This window comes from Oryctolagus cuniculus, chromosome 21, assembly GCF_964237555.1.
Source record: "Oryctolagus cuniculus chromosome 21, mOryCun1.1, whole genome shotgun sequence".
In the NCBI taxonomy this organism is placed as follows: Eukaryota; Metazoa; Chordata; class Mammalia; order Lagomorpha; family Leporidae; genus Oryctolagus; species Oryctolagus cuniculus.
Genome location: NC_091452.1, coordinates 12,874,616 through 12,897,854, shown reverse-complemented (window position 1 = coordinate 12,897,854; position 23,239 = coordinate 12,874,616). Strand labels below are relative to the sequence as shown.

Sequence of the window (23,239 nt, the reverse complement as noted above, 5' to 3'; positions counted from 1 at the left end):
CGCACCATCCTTCCATGATGCAAAGTGCTGACATCCTGCGGATGGCGGGAGTTTCTTCAATCTGATAGCCGCCGACTGTGAAAAACCCACGCGCTAACAGCAGGCTGAGGATGAAAGACCGACTGCTTCCCCCTCAAGATCAGGTGCAAGACAAGCCTGTTTACTCGTGCCACTTCCATTCAACATTTCACTAGAGGTTCTGGTCAAGGCAATTAGCAAGGAAAAGAAATAAAAGGCAATCAGATTGGAAAGGAAGACGGAAAGCTAGCTCTGTGCACAGGCGTTGTTGGATCCTGTAGAAAATTGTGAGGAATCTACCCACGAGGGGGAAGACAGAACGGAACAAGCAAGAGCAGCAAGGTTTTGCAGGAGACACAATCGATAGACAGAAATCAGAGGCTATCTACACCCGAGAAATGAAAACAGCTCTGTTTGTAAGAGCGTCAAAAAGAATAAAATACCCACAAACAATTCGAGCAAAAGAAGTGCAAGATTTGTGCACTAAAAACTACAAAAATCTGATGAGCACACATCGTAGACGTGTATTGAAATGTCACAATGCAGCCGACGCATTTGTATTGTTGTTAGTAAAGTTTATTTTTTTAAGCTACAAAACATCATTGACATGAAAGAAGGTCTAAGTAAATTGTAAGATATTCCATGATTATAGCCTGGGAGACACACTATTGTGAAAAAGGCAACACAGACTTCTTCAAGAAGTTTGTGGAAAATGTGGAATATGAAAAACTCTGCATGGATTTCAAAATACTTCCGCACCTAAATAAATCTTTTTTCAATCCCATTGTCCACGACTTTTTGAAGTACCCTTATATTTTGGTCCAAAAAAATTTTGAAACCAGCGCATGGCTTTTTCATAACACACATTTTCCATTGGCTTATTAAGACCTCTTGTGTGACCCAAATTGACAAAAGACTCAAAAGCCCAGTTGCATTTTGCAGAAATTGATCATTCAAGAAGTACAAGGGACCCAGCATGGCCAAACTGTCTTGAAAAAGTAAAGTTGAAGTGACACTTCCCAATTTCGAAAGGTGTTAGGATTCTGCAGGTACGCGGACAGTGCAGCATTGGCGTGGGGTGGACACACAGGCCAAAGGACTAGGACTGCAAGTGCAGAAATAAATCCTTGCATTTGTGGCCGATTGGTTTTCAACACGAGTGCCAGGGCCAATCAGGGAGGGAGGAATAATCTTTTCCACAGATGACGCTGGGACCAGCAGACATGCCTGCGTGAAAGAGGGAAGGTAGACCAGCACTTCACTCCATCTCCAAAAGTCATCTCAAACCGCGTCCAAGACCAGGAGCTCAAACCTAGAGAAAAACATCGGCATAAATCTTCATGACCTTGGATTAGGCAATGATTTCTCAGAAATGTCACTGAAAGCGCAAGCAACAACAATAACCAAAAGATAAATTGGACTGAATACAAATGAAAAACTTTTGCTCGTTCTCCCACAGAATGGAAGAAAACATTATTTACAAATCATAATCCAGTGAAGGATTTATAGCCATTAAATATATACACTCTTATTTTTAAAAAAGGTTTATTTTTTATTTGAAAGTCCGAGTTACACAGAGAGAAAAGGAGAGGCAGAGAGAGAAGAGAGAGGTCTTCCATCTGCTGGTTCACTCTCCAGATGGCTGCAATGGGTCTGGAGCTGTGCCGATCCGAAGCCAGGAGCCAGGAGCTTCCCCTGGGTCGCACAGGTAGGTGCAGGAGCCCAAGCACTTGGGCCATCTTCCACTGCTTTCCTAGGCCATAGCAGAGAGCTGGATGGGAAGTGGAGCAGCTGGGACTCGAACCAGCGCCATATGGGACGCTGGCACCACAGGCTGCAGCTTTCCCCGCTACGCCACAGCACCAGCCCCCATTCTTAAAAAAAAATTGTTTTTTGTTTATCTGAAAAGCAGAATTAGAGGAAGAGACAGAAATATCCTCCACCTGCTGGTTCGCTCCCCAGATGGCCACAACGGTCAGAGCTGAGCCAGGCTGGAGCTTCTTCTGGGTCTCCCACACGACTGCAGGGCCCCAAGCACTTGGGCCATCTTCCAGCGCTTTCCCAGGCCATTAGCAGGAAGCTGGGTCAGAAGTGGAGCAGCCGGGAACTCCACAGGCACCCACATGGAACACCCGTGTCACAGGTGGCAGCTTAACCTGCTATGCCACAATGCAGGCTCTAAAATATATATAGTCTTAGCTGGCGCCGCGGCTCACTAGGCTAATCCTCTGCCTGCGGCGCCGGCACACCGGGTTCTAGTCCTGGTCGGGGCGCCGGATGCTGTCCCGGTTGCCCCTCTTCCAGGCCAGCTCTCTGCTGTGGCCCGAGAGTGCAGCGGAGGATGGCCCAAGTGCTTGGGCCCTGCACCCCCATGGGAGACCAGGAGAAGCACCTGGCTCCTGCCTTCGGATCAGCGCGGTGGGCTGGCCGCAGCGCGCCGGCCGCGGCAGCCATTGGAGGGTGAACCAATGGCAAAAGAAGACCTTTCTCTCTGTCTCTCTCTCTCTCACACTGTCCACTCTGCCTGTAAAAAAAAAAAAATATATATATATATATATAGTCTTATAGATCAATCATAAAATGAAAAATAATTTTTTTAAATGGAAAGGGGATTTGAATAGATAGTTCTCCAAAGAAAATTCCTCAGTGTTGTTAGTTATCAGACAAATGAAAATTCAGGCCTGCAGGAGATGTCACTCCCTTGGCCCTGCAGGACGGCTGTGTGAGGAACAGCAGATGTTGGCAAGGACAGGGAGAGGCTGCAGCCACTCTGGGCCTTGCGCACTGCTGTGGAAGTTCAGCACGGGGCAGACACTTGGCCTTGCAGTTCAGGTGTATGAGCCCCACAGCAGAGGACCTGGGTCTGATCCCGCTCCAGCTTCCTGCTCATGCAGATCCCGGGAGGCAGCGTGTCCGCTCCCGGGGCTGGGTCCCCGCCCACATCACGGGGCTGGGTGCCCGCCCACACGGAAACCTGGTCTGCGTTCTGGCTCCCAGCTTTGGCGCTGGCCCCGTCCCCAGTTGTTGCAGGCATCCAGGGGAATGAACCAGCATATCAGAGTGCATACTCTCTGTCTCGCTTGCTCGCTCTCTCTCTCAAAAAAAAAAGTTAAACATAGAGTTACCATATGAAGTTCCTCTCCTAAGTATATATATCCATGAAAATTAAAACATATATCCACGTAAATACAGGTGCAGGAATGTCCGTAGCAGCATTATTCCCGAAGGTTAAAAAGTGAAACCAACCCAAATGTCCATCAGACGTTGAATGAATAATCGAAAGTGTTCCAGCCAGTCGTGCAGCGGAATAGTATTCAGCCATCAAAAAGGAATGAGTTACGGGTACATGCCACAGCCTGGATGAACCCTGAAAACATCATCTAATCAGGGTGGGGAACCTCCGGCCCATGCGCCGTGTACGCGGCCAGCAGAATCATTGCGTCTGGCTCTGCCAAGGCAACCGCGGGCAGGACTCGAAATCCAGCCCAAGCCCGGCAGGCTCATTTGTAAGCGGATGGTTTTGTACGGCCCGCTAGTGATGTTCTAAACACGCAGATGGCCCTTGGCAGAAACAGGGCTCCGCACCCCTGAAAGTGACAAACACCAGCCCCACAGGCGCCACCACGTTCCGCTTCCATTTGTCCGAGGCGTTGAGAATCTGCGTTCGCGTTGGAGGTGATGGGAAGCGGCGAAGGGGCGACGGCTGCCACTCAGAGAGGTGACGGGAAGGCTCTGGAAGGAGCCAGCAGCGAGAGGGGCGCAGCCCTGGGGATGCCCTGCGAGCCGCCAAGGGCACGCTGCGAAAGAATGACTTCTACCGCATTCGAATTGCATCTCTGTCAAGGGCTGATTTTAAAAATAATAGGTATAGGCCGGTGCCGCGGCTCACTAGGCTAATCCTCCACCTTGCGGCGCCGGCACACCGGGTTCTAGTCCCAGTTGGGGAGCCGGATTCTGTCCCGGTTGCCCCTCTTCCAGGCCAGCTCTCTGCTGTGGCCAGGGAGTGCAGTGGAGGATGGCCCAAGTCCTTGGGTCCTGCACCCCATGGGAGACCAGGAGAAGCACCTGGCTCCTGCCATCGGATCAGCGCGGTGCGCCAGTCACAGCGCGCCGACCACAGCAGCCATTGGAGGGTGAACCAATGGCAAAAAAGGAAGACCTTTCTCTCTGTCTCTCTCACTGTCCACTCTGCCTGTCAAAAAAAAAAAAAAAAATGATAGGTATAGTGTGGTTCCACTGATGTAAAATTTTTTAAATGCACACACAGATGATTATTTAACAGGTAGATGATTGGTTGATTGATAGGTGATAGATGATTGATCAGTGATAGATGAATAGATGATGGATCGATTGTAGATAAAGGACAACTGCATGCATGAGAACGAGCGGTGAAGTTCAGGGTGGTGGGGACCCCTAATGAGGGAGGGAGGTACAGGTGCAGAAGGCGTGTCTGTAGCATTATACAGCTTTTGTGTTTTCACCCCAAGATGAAAGACATGACCGGGAATGTTCGGACCTGTCAGTCCTGCTGCTTCACCCTGTGCGCCTCAGCCTTCGAAGCAGTTACTGGTTTCAGGGGCCGTGGGAACCCCGGCGTCTCCGGAAGCTGCTGCGGGTTGGAACGGTGTGTCCGCCCGACCCAGTGACTGTATCTGAAAACAGTCTTTGGCGATGTAATTCAGTTAAGGTTCTTACAGTGAGTTAGGGTGATCCTAAGGGCAGTGACAAGTGTCCTACTGGGACAGGAAGGAGGGAGGGTACATGGAGCCAGGTGAACACAGGCAAGATCCATGTTGCCCCAGCAGGAGCGCCTGCATCACCCTGGTGTTAGACTTCAGGCCTCCAAAGATAAAAGAGAAAAGCAATCTCTGTCACTTGAAGCCCTCAGGTGTGTGGCATTTTGTTAGAGCAGCCCCAGTAAGCTGATACACTGCCTTTCTTTTAAAAACAAATTATTGGCCGGCACTGCGGCTCAACAGGCTAATTCTCCGCCTGCAGCGCCGGCACACCGGGTTCTAGTCCCCGTCGGGGCGCCGGATTCTGTCCCGGTTGCCCCTCTTCCAGGCCAGCTCTCTGCTGTGGCCTGGGAGTGCAGTGGAGGATGGCCCAAGTGCTTGGGCCCTGCACCCCATGGGAGACCAGGATAAGTACCTGGCTCCTGGCTTCAGATCAGCACGGTGGTGCACCAGCTGCAGCGCGCCGGCCGCAGCGGCCATTGGAGGATGAACCAACGGCAAAGGAAGACCTTTCTCTCTGTCTCTGTCTCTCTCACTGTCCACTCTGCCTGTCAAAAAAAAAAATAAAATAAAGAAAGAAAGAAAGAAAGAAAGAAAGAAAGAAAGAATGGGTCAGCTGGCACCACGGCGCACGAGGCTAATCCTCCACCTGCACCACCAGCACCCCCGGTTCTAGTCCCAGTTGGGGCACCGGATTCTGTCCCGGTTGCCCCTCTTCCAGGCCAGCTCTCTGCTGTGGCCCGGGAGTACAGTGGAGGATGGCCCAAGTGCTTGGGCCCTGCACCCCATGGGAAACCAGGAGGAGGCACCTGGCTAATGGCTTCGGATCAGCGCAGCGCACCGGCCGTGGCGGCCATTTGGGGGGGGTGAACTAACGGAAGGAAGACCTTTCTCTCTCTCTCTCTCTCTCTCTCTCACTGTCTAACTCTGCCTGTCAAAAAAAAAAAAAAAAAAAAAAAAAAAAAAAAAAAGAATGGATCAAGGCTGCAGCCAGCAGCAGCCAGGAAATCCACCCAGGTCTCCTGCCCAGCTGGCAGGAACCTGACCACTTGAGCTATCACCAGGCCTCCCAGGGTCTACGTCAGCAGAAAGCTGGAGCCTGGAGCCAGAGCCAGGTATTGCATCTGCCGTGGGAGGCAGCAGCACTGATCCTTCCTGCTCGTCCGGCTCCTTCCTTGTCTCAGGCACTGCCCCGACCATCCCAGGAGCGCCCGGCTTTCACCTCTCCCCAGCCTCCTCTTTGCCCGGCCAAAGCATTTCGCCAGCTGCGAGAAAGGAGGGTGCCACAGTGGCTGCGCTCAGCAGGGCCGCGTCCCGCTTCATCTAGGGTTCCGTTTTCACTGCTTTTGCCCGTGGACTTGCAGGTCTCCCTGCCTACCCTGCCTCATCCTCTCAGCCCCTCTCCCCAAGCCTGACCCACCCGCAGCCATCCGCTGGTTCACTCCCCAGACGGCTGCAATGGCCGGAGCTGGGCCAATCCAAGGACAGAAGTCAAGAGCTTCTTCCAGGTTTCCCAAGTGGGTGCAGGGGCCCAAGCACTTGGGCCATCTTCTACTGTTTTCCCAGGCCATAGCAGAGAGCTGGATTGGAAGTGGAGCAGCTGGGACTCGACCTGGCACCCATATGGGATGCCGGCACTGCAGGTGGTGGCTTTACCTGCTATGCCACAGCGCTGGCCCCCAACTGCTTGTTTTTGTTGTGTTTGGAGCATTTGTTCTTTTATCAGAATGGGTCTAGATTGCGCGTTTTGAGGTTGCTTCTGCTTGCAGCCTGAGGTCAGGCCCTGGGACTTGGTGGCCGTGGACCCTCTGGCCCGGGACCCACGGGCAAGTCTCTGCGGCCCCTCCGTGGTGGCCGGTGAGGGGCAGCCTCCGGCATCAGCTGGCTTCCATGAGAAGCGGGACATCGCCAGGCTCCGCAGGCCCCGTCACCGGGAAAATGCCTTCTTCCCTGGCTTATTTGCTCAGGGTTTAAAAGATATTTCTGGGCTTTGGGTAAGAGGAAATTTAGCTTTCGAGCAAATCCTCGTGCACTGGTTTTCTGTAAACAGCTGAACGGAGTGTGTGCAGCCTGGGAGCGCGCTCTGCTTGGCTTCTCCTGGATTTCCCAGCCAGTCGGGGCGAATGAAGTCAGCGTGAGGCCTGACAGACAGGTCCTGGGTTCTGTGTCCCCAGCCCTGGAGTGGGGACATTCAGGGAGGAGGCTGAGCAGGGTCAGTAGGAGCCATGGAAAGGGATGAGGGCTGAGGGCTGTGAGTGAGCCTTCTCCCCGCTCCGTCCAGGGAGCAGCGCTGGGGCCATGCGCCTTGAAGATGAGCAGGGCCTGGCCCTGCACCCGACACACGGGCTGCTCCCTTCGTGTTGCCTGAGTTTGGTTGGAGGTGAACCCTTTCCCAGGACAAGTGTAGACCAAATACCATCACATCAGCAACCCCTCTGAAGGGTAAGCGTTGGGCACAGAATCCAAGACCCTGTGTGAGACGCCCGCATCCCATACTAGGGGGCTTGAGCTGGAGCCTTGGCGCCACTCCTGTGTGCAGCTCCCTGCTAAGGCACACCTTGGGAGGCAGCAGTAATGGTTCACGTAGCTGTGCCCCTGCCAGCCAGGCGAAGACCTGGGTGGAGTTTCAGGCTCTTGGTTTCGGCCTGGCCCGGCCCCAGCTATTGCGGGCATTTGGGGAGTGAACCAGCAGATGGAAGATCCTCTCTCTCTCTCTCTCTCTCTCTCTCTCTCTCTCAAATACAGTAAACAATGAAATATTTTAAACATGGACACAGTAAGACATCTGTATGAGTGAAGGTGCTAACCCGGCGGGTACCCCAGTAAACTCCGAGGTCCACATCACAGCCCCAGCCAGCACAGTTGGGGAGCGCTTGGTTGTACGCAGCCTCTCTTCCCTGGGACCCTCTTCTGCCTCTGGCCGGGCTGCCTTCTCACTTCCGCCTCCCCCCTTCCACCATCAGCCAGAGTTCGCTTCCTGCCGGAGTCTGTGTGTCTCAGGGAGTGAGAACAGGGGACGTGGAGAAGGCACAGTGTTGTCTGCTTGCCGGCTCATTTTCCCAGAGCCACGTGTGCCCAGGGCAAGGAATGACCGTGCTGCTGGTGGTGAGTGCGGTGACAAGGATGGGGGCTTCCACGTCCCCAGCGCCAGGCTCTCTGCTCGCCAGGAAAACCAGGGGCCTCCGGAGCCCACGCTGCTGCCTTCCCAGCCAGCTCCGCTCCGTGAGGGCTCAGCCCCTCGGGATAAGTGGCCTCGCTTCTGCAAGCCTCAGTTCACTCAGCCAGAAAACAGAGATGCTCATCGTAGTACCTAAGTCACAGAGGAGGAGCAAGGGCCGGGTCCTTCCCTCCCACGTGAGGGAGCCGTGCCATGCCGTGCCATGCCCAGACTTGGCGCTGGTCTCCTTGGGTGCCCCCCTACCACCCAGGGGCTCTGTAAGACAGCGGCCAGGTCACCTGTGCCCCTCTGAGCATCAGCCTCTGCATCTCGACAATGGGTACAAAAACACGAGGTGGGCGTGTGGTGCAGTGGTGTAGTCACCGCTTAGGACAGCTGCATCCCCCATCGGAGTGCCCGGTTAGAGTCCTGGCTTCTCCACTTCTGAGCCAGCTTCCCGCTGTTGCACATCCTGGCAGACAGCAGGTGCTCTCTCAATACTGAGGTCCCTGCCACCCACATGGGAGACCCACATGGAGTCCCAGGCTCCTGGCTGCCTCTTGGCCCAGCCCCGGCCGTGGTGGACATTTGGGGAGTAAACCAGAGGATGGACAATTTCTGTCTGTATCTCTCTCTCTTTTTCAAATACAAGGAAAATAAAGTGATACTATGTTTAAAATATCATTCCTGCCCCACAGAGTAGCATTAGCACTAAAAGAAATAAAACAGCGAAGAGCTTCGCTGTGTAGCCTAACACAGAATGAGCGCTCAGTCAGCGTGCGCTCTTAGAATTATCACACAGCCAGCGTTATATGAGTGCACGCAACGCCTCCTCCCTGGGATACAAAATGACAGATGAGGTTGCTCGGGTGTGTTGCCTGCTTGGAGAATGAATGAATGAATGGAGGAATGAATGACTCACCACGCTCAGCGCCGTCTTCTGCAGCAGTGGGTGCACAGGCTCCGTTTCTCGGAGCAGTGGTGATGTCTGCCAAAATAAATTAACTTTCCCACATCAGTGACTCATTTGGCTGGAATAAGAGCCTTGCAGACTGAATGGGGGCGGGGAGGGAGGAGGCCGGCGGCAGGGGGAGGCTGGCGAAGAGCGCTGTAATGACTCAAGACAGAAGAACCCGCTCTTGTTCTCTCTCTCTCTCTCTCTTTCTCCCTCTCTCCCCCCTCCCTTTTTAACTCTGGCATGTACATAAAACCTTTTGAAGTGGGGGAAGTGGAAGCCCCAAGCTAGCCAGTGGCTTTGGATATCAGAACCATAAAAAGGAGCCTTAGGGACAGCAGCATCAGCCCGTCTCTGGGTGGACAGGGGTCCAGGGCCCGCCGTGGCCACACCATGGGTGGCAGGCCCAGGCCAGCTCCAGCCTACCCCGCTGCCAGCCAGATCTCCCTCCCCACCCTCCCGCGCGCCCTGGGACACTCGCCCTCCCCTTGCCATTCCCACACTCTGCCCAGGCTTCCTCCAGTGCCTGCAGAGGCTGCAGGGCAGAGCCAGGCAAGATCAAAGACGGAGGCCACAGGTCCTGCCGCCGGGGCGGAGACGGCCGAGAGGGACTTAATTACCTGCTCCTCGTCTGCATGGGGGTTTTCGGAGCAGCCCTCCCGCAGCAGCCCTGCCTGTCTCCTGGAAACCAGAACACAGGCAGTGACCTGGCACAAAGGAGAAGGGTGTGAGGAGCGGAGAGGAACTTCGTGGCCTTGCACACGGCGGTGTTCCATCCGAGAAGTGGCTCCAACAGACTCACCCTCCCGCTCAAACCGTCTCTGGCTCCCCACTGCCTGCAGGACACAGCCCATCCGCACGCTATGGTTAACAGCGTGGGTGCAGAGTAGAATCTATCTCATTGGTGACCGAAGATTGAATGCGGCGACACACGGGAAGCGCTCCGTTCATGGGCTGCTGGGTAGTTAGGGTCCATTATTCGCGACCCAGGGTAACCACTCTTGGTCCCTCACCCAATAGCTGTGATCTCTTTTTCCTTGATGAATTCCCATGATGCTGTTGTGTCCAGGCCTACCTGATGAGTCATATCCAAGTCTAAAAATAAAAAATTGGGGGGCAGGCATTTAGCCCAGCAGCTGACACACTAGCTGAGACTCTCGTGTACCATGTTAGAGCCCCTGGGTTCAACTCCCAGCTCCAGCTCCTGATTCCAGCTTCCTGCTAACTCACACGCTGCGAGGCAGCAGTGGCTTTCTGAGTGATTGGATTCCTACCTCCCACATGGGTGGCAGTGGGAGATGTGGATTGAGTTGCAGGCTCCTGGCATTGGCCTTGGCCCAGCCCTGGCTGCTGTGGAGAAGTGAACCAGTGGATGGGCCTTTCTCTCTCTCTGTCAAACCATCTGCTTGACCCTGCCCCCTGCTTCTCAAATAAATAAATAAATATATATATATTTTAAGATTTTATTTATTTTATTTGAGAGGTAGAGCTACAGACAGTGAGAGGGAGAGACAGAGAGAAAAGTCTTCCTTCCGTTGGTTCACCCCCCAAATGGCTGCAATGGCCAGAGCTGCGCCAATCCTAAGCCAGGACCCAGGAGCTTCCTCCCAGTCTCCCACGTGGGTGCAGGGGCCCAAAGACCTGGGCCATCCACCACTGCTTTCCCAGGCCACAGCAGAGAGCCAGATCAGAAGTGGAGCAGCCGGGACCAGAACTGGCACCTATATGGGATGCTGGTGCCGCAGGCAGAGGATTAACCTACTGCACCACAGCGCTGGCCCCAAATATATATTTTTAAATGTTGGTATCAGGGCTGGTATTGTGGCGCCTCAGGTTAAGTCGCCACCTGTGAGGCCAGCATCCCACGAGTGCCTGTTTGAGTCCCAGCTGCTCCACTTCCCATCCAGCTCCCTGCTCGTGCACTTGGCAAGGCAGCAGAAGATGGCCCGAGTGCTTGAGCCCCTGCCACCCACATGGGAGACCCAGATGGAGTTCCAGGCTCTTGACTTCAGCCTGGTCTAGCCCTGGCCATTTGGGGAATGAACCAGCAGACAGAAGATCTTTCTCTCTCTCTCCCGCCACCCCCATCCCCCGTAACTCTGCCTTTCAAATAAATCTTTTAAAAAATAAATGAAATAAAAATACTCGTATTGTTCCCTTTGCCAGTGAGTGGCCTGCTGGTGTGCACAACCCAGTCTTGTTCAATGAAATGTAAAGTTTGCTGGGGATCATGGAAATATTTTTCTCTCCCAAGGAAAAAAGTCGTTGTTAAGAACAAGCTTTTCTCCCCGCTTGCTCTTTTTCCTCCCCTCTCATACTTAACACAGTGTGTAAGGATGAAGGGTGTGATATCAGGTGCCTTGGCAGCTTTCTTGCAACCAAGAGAAGAGACCTCATCAATACCCTAAGGTTGACAGAGAGTTCTAGATGACATCGTTGGCCCTGACAGGGTTGGGACTGTGCACCTTTGTTCAATATATAGTAAAAGTTCATGTAGTTCAAGTCACTCTTAGTGGGTTTTTCTGTGATGTGCAGGCTAACACATAACTGAGGTTTTAAAAATATTTATTTGAGGCCGGCGCCGTGGCTCAATAGGCTAATCCTCCGCCTTGTGGCGCCGGCACACCGGGTTCTAGTCCCAGTCAGGGCGCCGGATTCTGTCCCGGTTGCCCCTCTTCCAGGCCAGCTCTCTGCTGTGGCCAGGGAGTGCAGTGGAGGATGGCCCAGGTGCTTGGGCCCTGCACCCCATGGGAGACCAGGAGAAACACCTGGCTCCTGCCTTCGGATCAGCGCGGTGCGCCAGCCTCAGCGCGCCGGCCACGGTGGCCATTGGAGGGTGAACCAACAGCAAAGGAAGACCTTTCTCTCTGTCTCTCTCTCTCACTGTCCACTCTGCCTGTCAAAAAAAAAATATATTTATTTGAGAGAGAGGGAGAGAGAAATCTATCTACTAGTTCACTCCTCAGATGGCCGTGACAGTTAGATCTGGGCCAGACTGAAGCCAGGAGCCAGGAACTCCACCTTGGTCTCTCACATGGGTGCAGGAGCCCAAGCACTTGGGCCACCTTCTGCTGCCTTCCCAGGTGCATCAGCAGGGAGCTGGATGGGAAATGGAGCAGCCGGGACTTGAACTCCGTATTGGCTCCAATACGGGATGCCACCTCCACAGGTCGTGGCTTAACCTGCTGACCACAATGCTGGCTCCAAGAGCAGCCAGTCTGCAAGGTGGCTCTCAGGGACCCCTGCCCCCGGCAGTCACAGCCCTCTGTGATGCCTGTACTCCCTTCCCACACCAAACAGAGCTAACCTGGGTCATCAGTTGCATATCACAGAAACCACGAAGCCTGGGACATCCGCCGTGTCGTGGCTCTTGGCTCGTGCTCTCTGTTGGTGACTCACTCAAGAGGGAAGCCTGCCACTGCGCTGTGAAGACACGCACACAGCCTTGTGGGGAGGTCCGTCTAGGAAGGAAGGGAGTGGTCCCGCTGGCAGCCTGCACCCACTCGCCACATCAGCGCGCCATCTTGAAATACAGCCTGCAGCCCCCTTGGAGCCTTCGGCTCAGAGTGCAGCCCCAGCTGATAGGGTGAGCTGATATGGCGCCCAACCACTCCTGGATTACTAAGATAGCTCAATAATCTGACCCAGGTGTTTATTATTGTCAACCACTAAGAGACAGGCCACAAGCTACACAGCACGAGATAGCTCACACACCCCATACTCAAAGCCACCTAATAGGAGGCCCCGTCCCTAGCTTCCCCTCCGCCCTTCCTCCTCCCTCCTCTGCGAGCACTCACTCCCTCGCGCTCCTCCTGTGCACCCTTCTTGCCTGGAGCACCGGGCCCTGCAGCTTCTCTCTGGCTCTGCTTTCCACACCCGGTGGTTCGGATTTCTCCTTTTTCCCGGTCCTCCATGAACATGGTCTCTCTCTGCAGCTCCAGAGCATTTTTTTTTTTAAAGATTTTTATTTATTTATTTGAAAGTCAGAGTTACACAGAGAGAGGAGAGGCTGAGAGAGAGAGAGGTCTTCCATCCGATGGTTCACTCCCCAATTAGCCGCAATAGCCAGAGCTGCGCCGATCCAAAGCCAGGAGCTTCCTCCTGGTCTCCCACGTGGGTGCAGGGCCCCAAGGACTTGGGCCATCCTCTATTGCTTTCCCAGTCCATAGCAGAGAGCTGGATCGGAAGTGGAGCAGCCGGGACTCGAACTGGTGCTCATATGGGATGCTGGTGCTTCAGGCCAGGGTGTTAACCCACTGTGCCACAGCGCTGGCCCCCACCTCCAGAGTATTTAAAGCACTTTATTTATTTAGTATTTGAAAAGTAGAAAAATTCCATCTACTGGTTCACTCCTGAAATACACTTGACCACCAGGGCTGGGCCAGGAGCCTGGAACTCACAGGTGGTCGGGACCCAAATACTGGGGCCATCACCAGCGGCCTCCCAGGTTGTGCAGGTTAGCAGGAAGCTGGAATTGGAAGCAGAGGCGAGTCTTGAACCCAGGTAATTGATATGTGAGCGTCTCAGGTGGCATATTAGCCATTGCACCAAATGGACCCCACTCCCAGAACTTTGGCTGTGTGCTTCTAGAATCAGCAAGCAGTTGGGGAGGGCCTGCTCTGTGTTAGATGGTTAGAGTACAGTGAACAATGGTATTCCTGAGACGGAGGAGCTGTGTCTCCCAGTGGATGCTGCGGTGAGCTAGGTGACTTTTTACTTTAAGGAACAATAGTGTCGTGAGGCCAGATTTGCTGGCTAATTCGGATCCTCGCGTTCCTGCAGAGCCCTTAGTACACAGCTCATGGGAAGAACTCAGCGAACCCCTATGAACCGAATGGCCCAAAGAGGCTTTAATGGGTAACACGATCCCGATGTAGGGTTGCTGCTTCGCTGGTCCACAGCGTTTCTCAGGTGAAGGTTCCACGTGCGAGGCTGGATCAAGGGGCTCAGGTAAGGTCATCGGGGCCCGGAATCTGCACTTTTGTTGCTGCTGATTTCTTTCTCTCCCAGGGGGATCCTCCAACTCCAAGACCAATGCACAGAGCATCCCTTGCCCTCTGACCTTGCCCAAGTCCCAGGATTAGCTCAGATCGGCTCTGATTGAGTCACGTGGGCATCTCTGAACTAATCCTTGCGTCTGGGAGATTCGGTGCTCTTATTGGTTAGACCTGGCTCGCATGTCCACTGCATATCTATTGCTACATAACAAATGAGCCTAAAATGTCACAGTTTTTTTAAAGTACATTTATTATTATACATTTTCTTTTTTTCGTTATTTATTTGAGAAGCAGAGTTACAGACAGAGAGGGAGAGATAGAGAGAAAGGTCTTCCATCCACTTGTTCACTGCTGCAATGGCCAGAGCTGGGCCCATCTGAAGGCAGGAGCTTCTTCCGGGTCTCCCGTGCAGGTGCAGGGGCCCAAGGACTGGGGCCATCATCCACTGCTTTCCCAGGCTATAGCAGAGAGCTGGATCAGAAGAGGAGCAGCCAGGACTCGAACTGGCAGCCATGAGGGATGCCAGTGCCGCTTAGCCCACTACACCACAACGCCAGCCCCGCATTTTCTTTCTTTTTTTTTTTTCAAATATTTATTTGTTTATTTGAAAAATAAAGTGAGAGACAGAGACAGATGGAGAGAGAGAGAGAACTTCTGTCTGCTGGTTCCTTCCCCTAATGGCCACACAGCTGGGAGCAGGCCAGGCTGAAATCAGGAGCCAGGAGCTCCATCCAAGTCTCCCAGGTGGATGGCAGGACCCCGGGCACTTGGGCCATCTTCTGCAGCCTCCCAGGTGCATTAGCAGAGAGCTCAATTAGATGTGGAGGCAGGACTTGATCCCAAACACTCTGATAAAGGATGTGGGTGTCCCAAATGGTGGCTTAACCTGCGGCACCACGATGCCTGCCCCCTTTCTGTTGTCCTGTAGGAGCTGGACACGCACAGAGGCCTCGATCCACAGGCTCCAAGGAGCTTCCTGCGTGATGCACACACACGTGCGGGAGCACACACTCAATATTGTTTCAGTGCGAGGCAGCCGTCCACCCTCCGCTGCTTCAGTCGGGCCCACCACTGTGCCACGTGTGCCTACGGCGAGAGGTTGACCACCTGCAACTCAGCAGAGCGCCCTGTTCGGAACCTGGCCGCGTCAGCACTGTGACCATGGACTTCCAGCCTGCGGACTGTGAGAAATGCACTCCGGCTGTTAATAAGCCACCCGGTCTGGCCATCACAGAGCCCCCTCCCCTGCCGCTGAGGGCCTCTGCATTGAACATGGAGAGGCTGCTCTGCTTCTGCAAGGCCGCGCTGCTCATCCCGATGAAGGAGCACCGGCTCGCCACATCCCCGCCAGCGTTTGCTCGCCCATGGCGTTTGCTCACTGGGAAGTGGTGCGTGAGTCTGTGCCTCTGACGATCGCCCTCCGCGTCCCCGCTGTGACTGCTCCTTGAGCATTTAGCCTGTGCTTGCCTCTGAAGCCCTAGCAGGACCAGACTCTCCCGGGGCAGTGGGACCGGCTCCCTCCAGGGCCCACAGGCCGAGTCCGCTGCTCCCCGCAACACAGTACCAGTGGTGTTTACCGACTGATGAGTTTTAGGCTCTGTCGATATTTGCTGAACGGGTGCTCCTTTCACAAGAGGGACTGGGGTTCTGCACGAACTCCAGGTGTCGCTGAAAGCAGCCACCAGTGCCCTGGTCCACACGGCGAGCATCGCGGCGGCGGCTCCAGTCCGGGACTAATAAGGTTTGTTTAGCACCGCAGCCCACCCGTTGGAAATGAATGGCTCAGCTGCAGGGGCAGGCAGCAGACGTGTTGTCTCCTCCTTGGCATAAATGAAAGATTAATTTTAAAGTCTTATTTAAATAACTCTCAAAGAGCCGCTAGAGAGGAAATTGCTTTTAATTGGGCAACTTAGCCCCAGCTTTGGAATGCTCAAGTGAGCGGAACAAGATTTCGATGTGTTTCAGACTTGAACTTGTCGCCTGTGTGTCTCACCGGCCCTCCTCCCGGGCTGAGGGAGGACCACCGGCTTCTGTGAATTGGAGGCCGCCTTCGGCACGGCTGGAGACTCCTTCACCCCCTGCTTTGTCACCCGACGCCGCGAGACAGCAGCTGGAGTGGGGAAGGTGCCCGCTTCCAGGTGTCTTTGCTTCATTCGGCAGACAGGAAGAGCGATCCAGGCAGCGGAAATGGCACGAACTGGGATCAAATTCTGGCTCCACCGCTTCCTGGCTGTTGACCTGGGGCAAATCACTTAGCATTCCTGAGCCTCAGCTGCCAAGGGAGATTGTATTACGCTCTGCAAAGGTTGTGATCGGTGGTGCGCCGCTGACTGTTTAATAACAACCGGCTCTCCCGGCAAATCCTGGATGTGTAGCATCTGCCGATTTCCATGGTGTAAACGCTCCCAGCGAGCCCAGCGTCAAGCCACGGACGTGCAGTCACGGAACACAGCTGCAGTGGGGTGTGCAGTAGCAAACCACTGGCCAGCGTTTTTAGCATAAATTTAGCATAAATTCAAGAACAGCACAGCAAACTAATTAAGCGAGGCACTTTGACTGTTATCACCTTTCTTTTTCAAATACAATTTATTGAATGGTAATTTAATTGTTTTACACAGTCACTGTGCCTCTCTGCTCTTGAAATCCAATATCCTGGGGATCCGAGCAGCCAAGTTTGGAGGTGAGCTGCCTGCAGGTGGCATAGTCCACTGCGAAGGTGAGGACTGGCAGCGTCCAGTGGAACAGGTCTGGACTCAACCTCTGCTTCCACACATGGGTGACCTGAGGTTGCTGCCCCTTTCTCTGCTTCCAGTGCTCATCCATAAAATAGAATCATGGGACCCGTACTGTGGCACAGTAGGTTAAGCCTTTGCCTGCAGTGCCAGCATCCCACATGGGCACTGGTTCAAGTCGTGGCTGCTCCACTTCCCATCCAGCTCCTTGATAATGTGCCTGGGAAAGCAGCGGAAGATGACCCAAGTGCTTGGGCCCTTACATGCATGTAGGAGACCCGAAAGAAGCTCCTGGCTTTGGCCTGGCCCAGACCTGGCTGTTGTGGCCATTTGAGGAGTGAACCAGTGAATGGAAGATTTCTCTCTCTCTCTCTCTCTCTCTCTCTCTGTCTCTCTCTCTCTCTGTCTCTCTCTGTCTCTGTCTCTCTCTCTCTGTGTGTGTGTATATATATATGCCTTTCAAATAAATAAATCATGAAAAAAATACAGTTATGCCTCACTTAACGACAGACAGAGACACATTCTGAGAAATGCATTGTTGGAGATCTCATTGTATGAATATCATAGCGTGCATTCACTCAAACCTAGATGGCACAGGTCACTCCCTCTACCCAGCCTCTTGACACGATCAAGAAACATGGTTGCAGCAGGCAGTGTGGCCCAGCGGGTTAAGCCTCTACTTGGGATGCCCACATCCCATATCTGAGTGCCAGTTCCAGTCCTGCTCCTCTGCTTCCAATCCAGCTCCCTGCTAATGTGCACTCTGGAAGACAGCAAACGATAGCACAACCGTTTAGGTTTCTGGCTTTGGCCTGGCCCATTCTTGGCTGTTGCAGGGATTTGGGAGAGAACCAGCAGATGGAAGATATGTCCATCTGTCTGTCTGTCTCTCTCTATGTCTCTCATCTTGCCTTTCAAATATAAATAAGTCTTTAAAAAAAAAAAACGGATGCATGGTCAACACGAGATGTGACACACTCTCACAATGAGCTTTTATTAAGTGGGAGTCCACTCTCAAATAATGGTAAAAAGTACAGTGTAGCAAATACATAAGCCGGTATCACCACTGTGCAGTGTCATTATCAAGTATTTTTGTATGGTACCTAATTGCAAGTGCTGTATTTGTGTGCAACTGACAGCGCAGTAGGTCTGTTGACACCGGCATCATCACAAACATCGGGCGTTATAATGGCTGCAATGTCACTAAGTGACAGGACTTTTTCAGCCCCACCGTCTTCTCAGGGACCCGACCTCTGTGTGGTCTATCGCTGACCAGTGCATCCTTAAGCGGCGTGGGGCTGCAGCCCTCTCCTCTTAGCTACTGCCGGATCTACCCGAGACCACATGGGGCGAGCTTTCAACACCACGCCTGGCGCACGGTAGCAGCTCAATCGTTGGCAGCGGCTCCCGTTGGTATCGAGGTAACGGTGCTGATGGAGAAGTGAGTGTCCCATGGCGAGCTCATGGCGAGCTGGCAGAGGTGCCGAATGAGGCGCTGAGTTCTAGCCAAGTGCAGGGAGCGAGGTGAGGGCTGTGGTTGGAGCTGGAGCATCAGGAGGGGGCCTCCTGGCTCTTACAGATAATGAAACAGGGACAGGGGCTTGGTGCAGTGGCTGAGATGCGGCTTGGGATATCTGCATCCCGTGTTGGGAGCATCTGAACACGAGGCCTGGCTCCACTTCCACTACCAGCTTCCTGCTACAATGCACCCTGGGAGACAGCACAGGAGCCCCCTGGCTCCAGAACTTCAGTCCCCACCATTCATGCGGGAGACCAGGTGGAGTTCCAGGCTCCAAGTTGTGGCCTGGCCCAGCCCAACCCAGCCCGGCCCAGCCCAGCCCGGCCCAGCCCAGCCCAGCCCAGCCCAGCCCGGCCCGGCCCAGCCCATGGCAAACATTTGGGAGTGAACCAGCAGATGGGATATCTCAGTCATCTCTCTACTTTTCAAATAAATACAAATTAGAAATAAAAATAAAAGACAGAAATGGAGACATTGCATGTGAGCCCCCCTCCCACCCCACCCCCAGCTCCGGGGTTGGAATGAGGGTTGGGAGTACAAATCAAGGGGCTTAAAAAATAGAAACAGGAAACTAGTGGTCCAAACTGTCTGCCCTGTGCACCTGCCAGTGGATTGTGGACTCACGGTGGGGGTGGGGGGCAGGAACCACAGGCTGGGGACCAGGTGCTGGGAGCAGGAACCACGGCGCAGGCTTGGAGACCAGCCCACGACTGACCTTAAGGAGAGGCCTGTTCCTTGTAGAAGGACCAGACTCACACGCTCTGCTCAGCCTGTCCTCACTGCCCGAGGTCCAGCTCCCCATCCTCTGTGGCTGAGACAGAGACCAACAGGACATCAAGAGGTGACCGGGATTGTGCCGTCGGAGCTGACTCTCCGCGCAGTGCTCCTCCACCTGGGAGATGATCTGGGTGGAGGAGAGAGGAACTGGACCGCCGAGGAGGGCTGGCAGCACACTTCCTCATAGCATTGCTTGGGCGCCGCAGCCTCACCTCCCTGCCTGGCCCTTCCAGGGTGAGCCCGGGGGTTTCTTAAACAGGAAATTACCGGTCGTGGTGAGCCCTGAAGATCCAGCCAGCTGGCCGACCAGCTCGCCCGCCTTTGGTCTGCTCCCAGATGAGGCCACAGCTCACTTTGCTGCCTTCTCACTTCCTCTTTCTTTCTTTGATTGATCTGTGTATTTATGGACCTATTCAGTTATTTGAGAGAGAGAGAGAGAGAGAGAGACCACTGTTCATTCTCCAGATGCTCTCAAGAGCCAGGGCTGGGTCAAGCTGAAGCCAGAAGCCTGGAATTCAACCCAGAACCTCCCTGTGGGTGGCAAGGACCCAGTTACTGCCACCTCCCAGGGTGCACTTTAGCAGGAAGTTGGAGTCAGGAGCAGGAGTTGGGAATCAAATCGGATAGGGTTTGCAGCATCTTAACCACCAGGCTAAAGCTCACCCCTACTTCCTCTTTTCTGAGCTGCAAAAAGAAAGATAATAATAGCTACTATTACTGAGGCCACTGTATGGGCAGACTCTCATTAACCCTCACAACAACCTAGGACGTAAGTTTGATTCTATTACCCCTGTCTGATGAATGGAAAAACTGAGCTCAAATGAGACAACTGGCCTACATGTGGTTGCCCAGCTACCAAGCGAGAGAAGTCAGAATTCAAACCCAGGGTTCAGACTCGGAAGTCTTCTAGTTGCCAGTAGTCCCCGGATGTTCTATCTCTGACAAATCAGCACTGGGGTGAGGCCAGGAATAGGGGAAGACAAACCAGGTGCAATCTTTAAGGAGGCACTCGATCTTGGATTCACACAAGCCCACTGTTGGCACTTGCACAATCTTGAGAACAAGTTCCTCCTTAAATTGTGTTCCCTTGGCACCTGTCCCAGCCCTAGATAAATACTCAGCCCTGCTGTCCTCAGGGAAGGGTTAGTGGCTCCTGACCCATCCAGAGGTCAGGGAGGAGCCGGAGCCAGGTAGAAGGAAGTTCTGATCAACCGTGACCGCTGTGTCCCACCTTCCTGGTGGTTGTCCCTGTCCTTTGTCCAGTGTGCCAGTGGTCCCATGGGCCTGTCCAGAACCCTCATCACAGCTCCCTCCACTGGTGGTGGCCCCGTCCCCCCTGATCTCTCACAACCCTCCCTGTGGAAATGTCCCTTCTCCATGAACCCCGGAGCGAAGGGTCAGGTGCTGCAGCCAGAGCCCGGAGCCCTGGGTGGGAGCCCTGCCTTCTTTCTAAGCAGTTGTGGGAATTCAGACAAAGGATTTTCATCTCTCTGCATTTCAGCTTCCCCATCCTGTAAAATGGGCTCATTCCCACTGGCTGTGCAAGGTGCGCTAGCCTCTAGTGGTCGCCCTGACGCATCACCACCAACAGCAGAGGCCGATTCTCTCCAGCTTCTGCTGAGGGGGCTCCAAGAATCAAGGTGTCAGCAGGGCCATGTGCCCCCCGGAGGTGCAGGAGGAGGCTGCCTGCTGGCTTTTCCAGCTTCTGGCGGCTCCTGGGAGTCTCTGGCTTGAGCTGCAGGCTGCGGCCCCGTCTCTCAGGTCACATGGCCCTCTCTGTATGGCTGTTTTCTCCCATCTTCTGTTGGGACATTCAGAGGGGTTTAGGGCTCACTCTAACTCACTGTTACCTCGATCACATCTGTAGAGACCACATTTCCAAAGAAGGCACACACCCACGGCGCTGGGCAGTCTTTCCCTCAGCTCTCCCCTGCCCCACTGGAGACCTTTTCCTGCCAGTGGAAAGAGAAAGGTTGCTTCCCAGGGACATGAACTTGGACAGGTGCAACCCCCCTACTCCCATGCTTGTAGACCATCCGCAGGCTCTTCCGTGTGGTTCCTGAGTGTGAGGGTGGGAGGAGGGGTCAAGGCCAGAATCTCCGCTGATTGGAAGTAGACTTCCATGGAAATGAGTTTTCCCAAGGAGGCGGCTGCCCTGCTATCCTCAGCCCGAGCCTGAGCCGACAGCCACGCTCATCACAAGGTGAAGCCACCGTCCGTGGAAGCCAGGCAGGGGTTCAGCTCTGGCTGCCCCCTGGCACAGCCAGGTGTCACAGCCGGTTTGCAGACAGGTGACCGAGGGCCCAGGAGTCCAGGAGGGGCCTGCGGTTACGCTGGTGGCCTCGGGCCCTGGTCCACAGCACAAGTCACTCGCAACAGCACAGGTTTTGTGCCTGGTGGGACAGGGCACTCGGACGTCCATCAGCTCCCTTCTGTCTCGTGGCCACCTTACGAGGCTGCTGTTCCCCACCTGCAAATAAAGTTCAGAGAGGCGGGGAGAAAGGCAGCCAGACTCCGTGACCCAGCAGCTCTCAGAGCCGGGTCAAACCCAAGGCCACCCCTCCCCCGACTCTGCATTTTCTCTCTTCCCTGACCCTTCCCTGATCTCTCCCTGCTCCATCTTTCTGATCTTTCCCCGAGTAGGGGGCAGGTGTAGGAGGATTTCCCAGGAGGAGGGGGTGGGGTGTCTCCCCTTCATCTGGTCTTCATTCTGCAGAGAGAGGCAGAGGACGTATAACCATGGGAACGCGGGCGGCCATATCCCCGTGCGTGTGCCCGATCGTGTGGTCGTGCGGACTTACTGTGCGTGAGCATGAGAGAGAGTCTGTGTGGGTGAGTGTGAGAACGTGTATGAGTCTGTGGGTGTGTCTGTGTGTGACCCCGGGAGCGAGCGTGTGCATGTGTGTGGTTTTCCATCTGGGAGGGAAGGGGCAGGAGTGGGAGTCCCAGCCCTGGAGGTCGGGCCAGGCTGGTGGGGGCATCGTCTCCTCCTCCCTTCTCCTTCCCGGAGGACTCGAGGGAAGCCAGGCGAGGGGTCAGCAGGGGCTAAGCGGTCAGGGCACCGTCCCCTGCCTTCCCAGGTTCCACAGCCAGGGCTAAGGATTACAGCCCTGACTGCTGCTGTTTAATCAGCTGGTAGCAATTTAACCATTACACCCCAGTGAGAGAATCCAAGACATTTCCTACGGGAAGGGAAAGGGGCCGGCTAAGATGGGAGGAATGCGGGGGGTGGGGTGGGGTGGGGGAGTGGGGGGGTGGAGCCACACAACAGCTTCATTAAAGAGTAAAAGGGAGGAGAGAAGGGGCCAGGATCTGTCACTGTATCTCACTTTGCAGCAAAGCTCCCAGGGCAGGGCAGGGTGGCAGGAAGCAGTCTCTACCCCGGAGACGCTGGGGCCAGGGAAGGTGGGTGCCCGTGGGGGTGGGGGAGGGGCCCTGGTGGAACTTGGATGTGGGATGTGGGAAGGACTTTTGCCTCCTGCAAGGAGAGAGGCTGGCCCAAGACCCAGAGAAAGCCCTGCCCTGTACAGGCCCTGCCTGGGAGGGCCCCTTGGCAGCTGGAGCCGGGCAACGATAGTCACTGGGCACTGGATTATTACTGTGTGTAGCCAGCTGCTGCCCTGGGCCCCCACACCAGGCAGCAAGGCTGGCCTTTGGGGCAGAGAAAGAGCCCCTGCCTTGAAGCCTGGGGCTCCAGCTTTGAACCCTGGCTTGTGGAATTCGGAGGGCAGGAGGAGTCAGCACTCAGCCCCTCCAAACCTCAGTCTGCGTCCAGGGGCTGGCACATTTTGCGTGCAAAGCACCTGGTGCTGACCGTCCCGTGGATGGTCATTCAACTCCACTGCTGTAGCCACAGTCAGACTCAAGGGAACAAGGCTCAATTGATAGAAACAGCCAACCAGCCCGTGAGCTGTGGTTTGTGTGCCCCTGAACCAGAGAATAGGAGCCGTGATGCGACCCTCCTGGCGTCCTGGTGAGGAGCAGACACGGTGCGTGCCCCAGGACGCTGCCGGGGGAACAGTCCACACCTGATCTCACGGGATGGGTCACGGTCAAAATGCAGGTGTACTAAAAATACGGAAGAACCGCGTCCACTGAGTGCCGTCCAGGGGGATGAGGAGCACCTGGAGACCTTCCCCGCCGACAGTCTGCCCAAGGTTTTGTGCCAACGTGCGAAAAGTGCCACAGTGAGGTCAGTGTCTTAGCCTGTTTTCTGCAGCTGTGACAGAATGCTGGGGACTGGGGCATTTATCCAGATGTATACAGTCGCTTTAGCTGGCAATTCTGGAGGCTAAAGGCCAAGACCATGTCTGCCGAGGGCCCTTGTGCCGATACAACACGGTGGAGA

The 23,239-nt window shown here is 54.6% G+C and overlaps 1 long non-coding RNA gene across 1 annotated transcript; it reads right to left on the bottom strand.

Moving 5' to 3' along the window:
• Positions 1-572: 572 nt before the first annotated feature.
• Positions 573-9,922, bottom strand: LOC127484714 (uncharacterized). The gene is made up of 3 exons (XR_007911910.2): positions 9,487-9,922; positions 8,834-8,899; positions 573-1,330 (listed from the first exon to the last, which is right to left on the bottom strand). It is a non-coding gene; the product is annotated as an uncharacterized lncRNA (long non-coding RNA).
• Between the last annotated feature and the right edge of the window lie 13,317 nt (positions 9,923-23,239).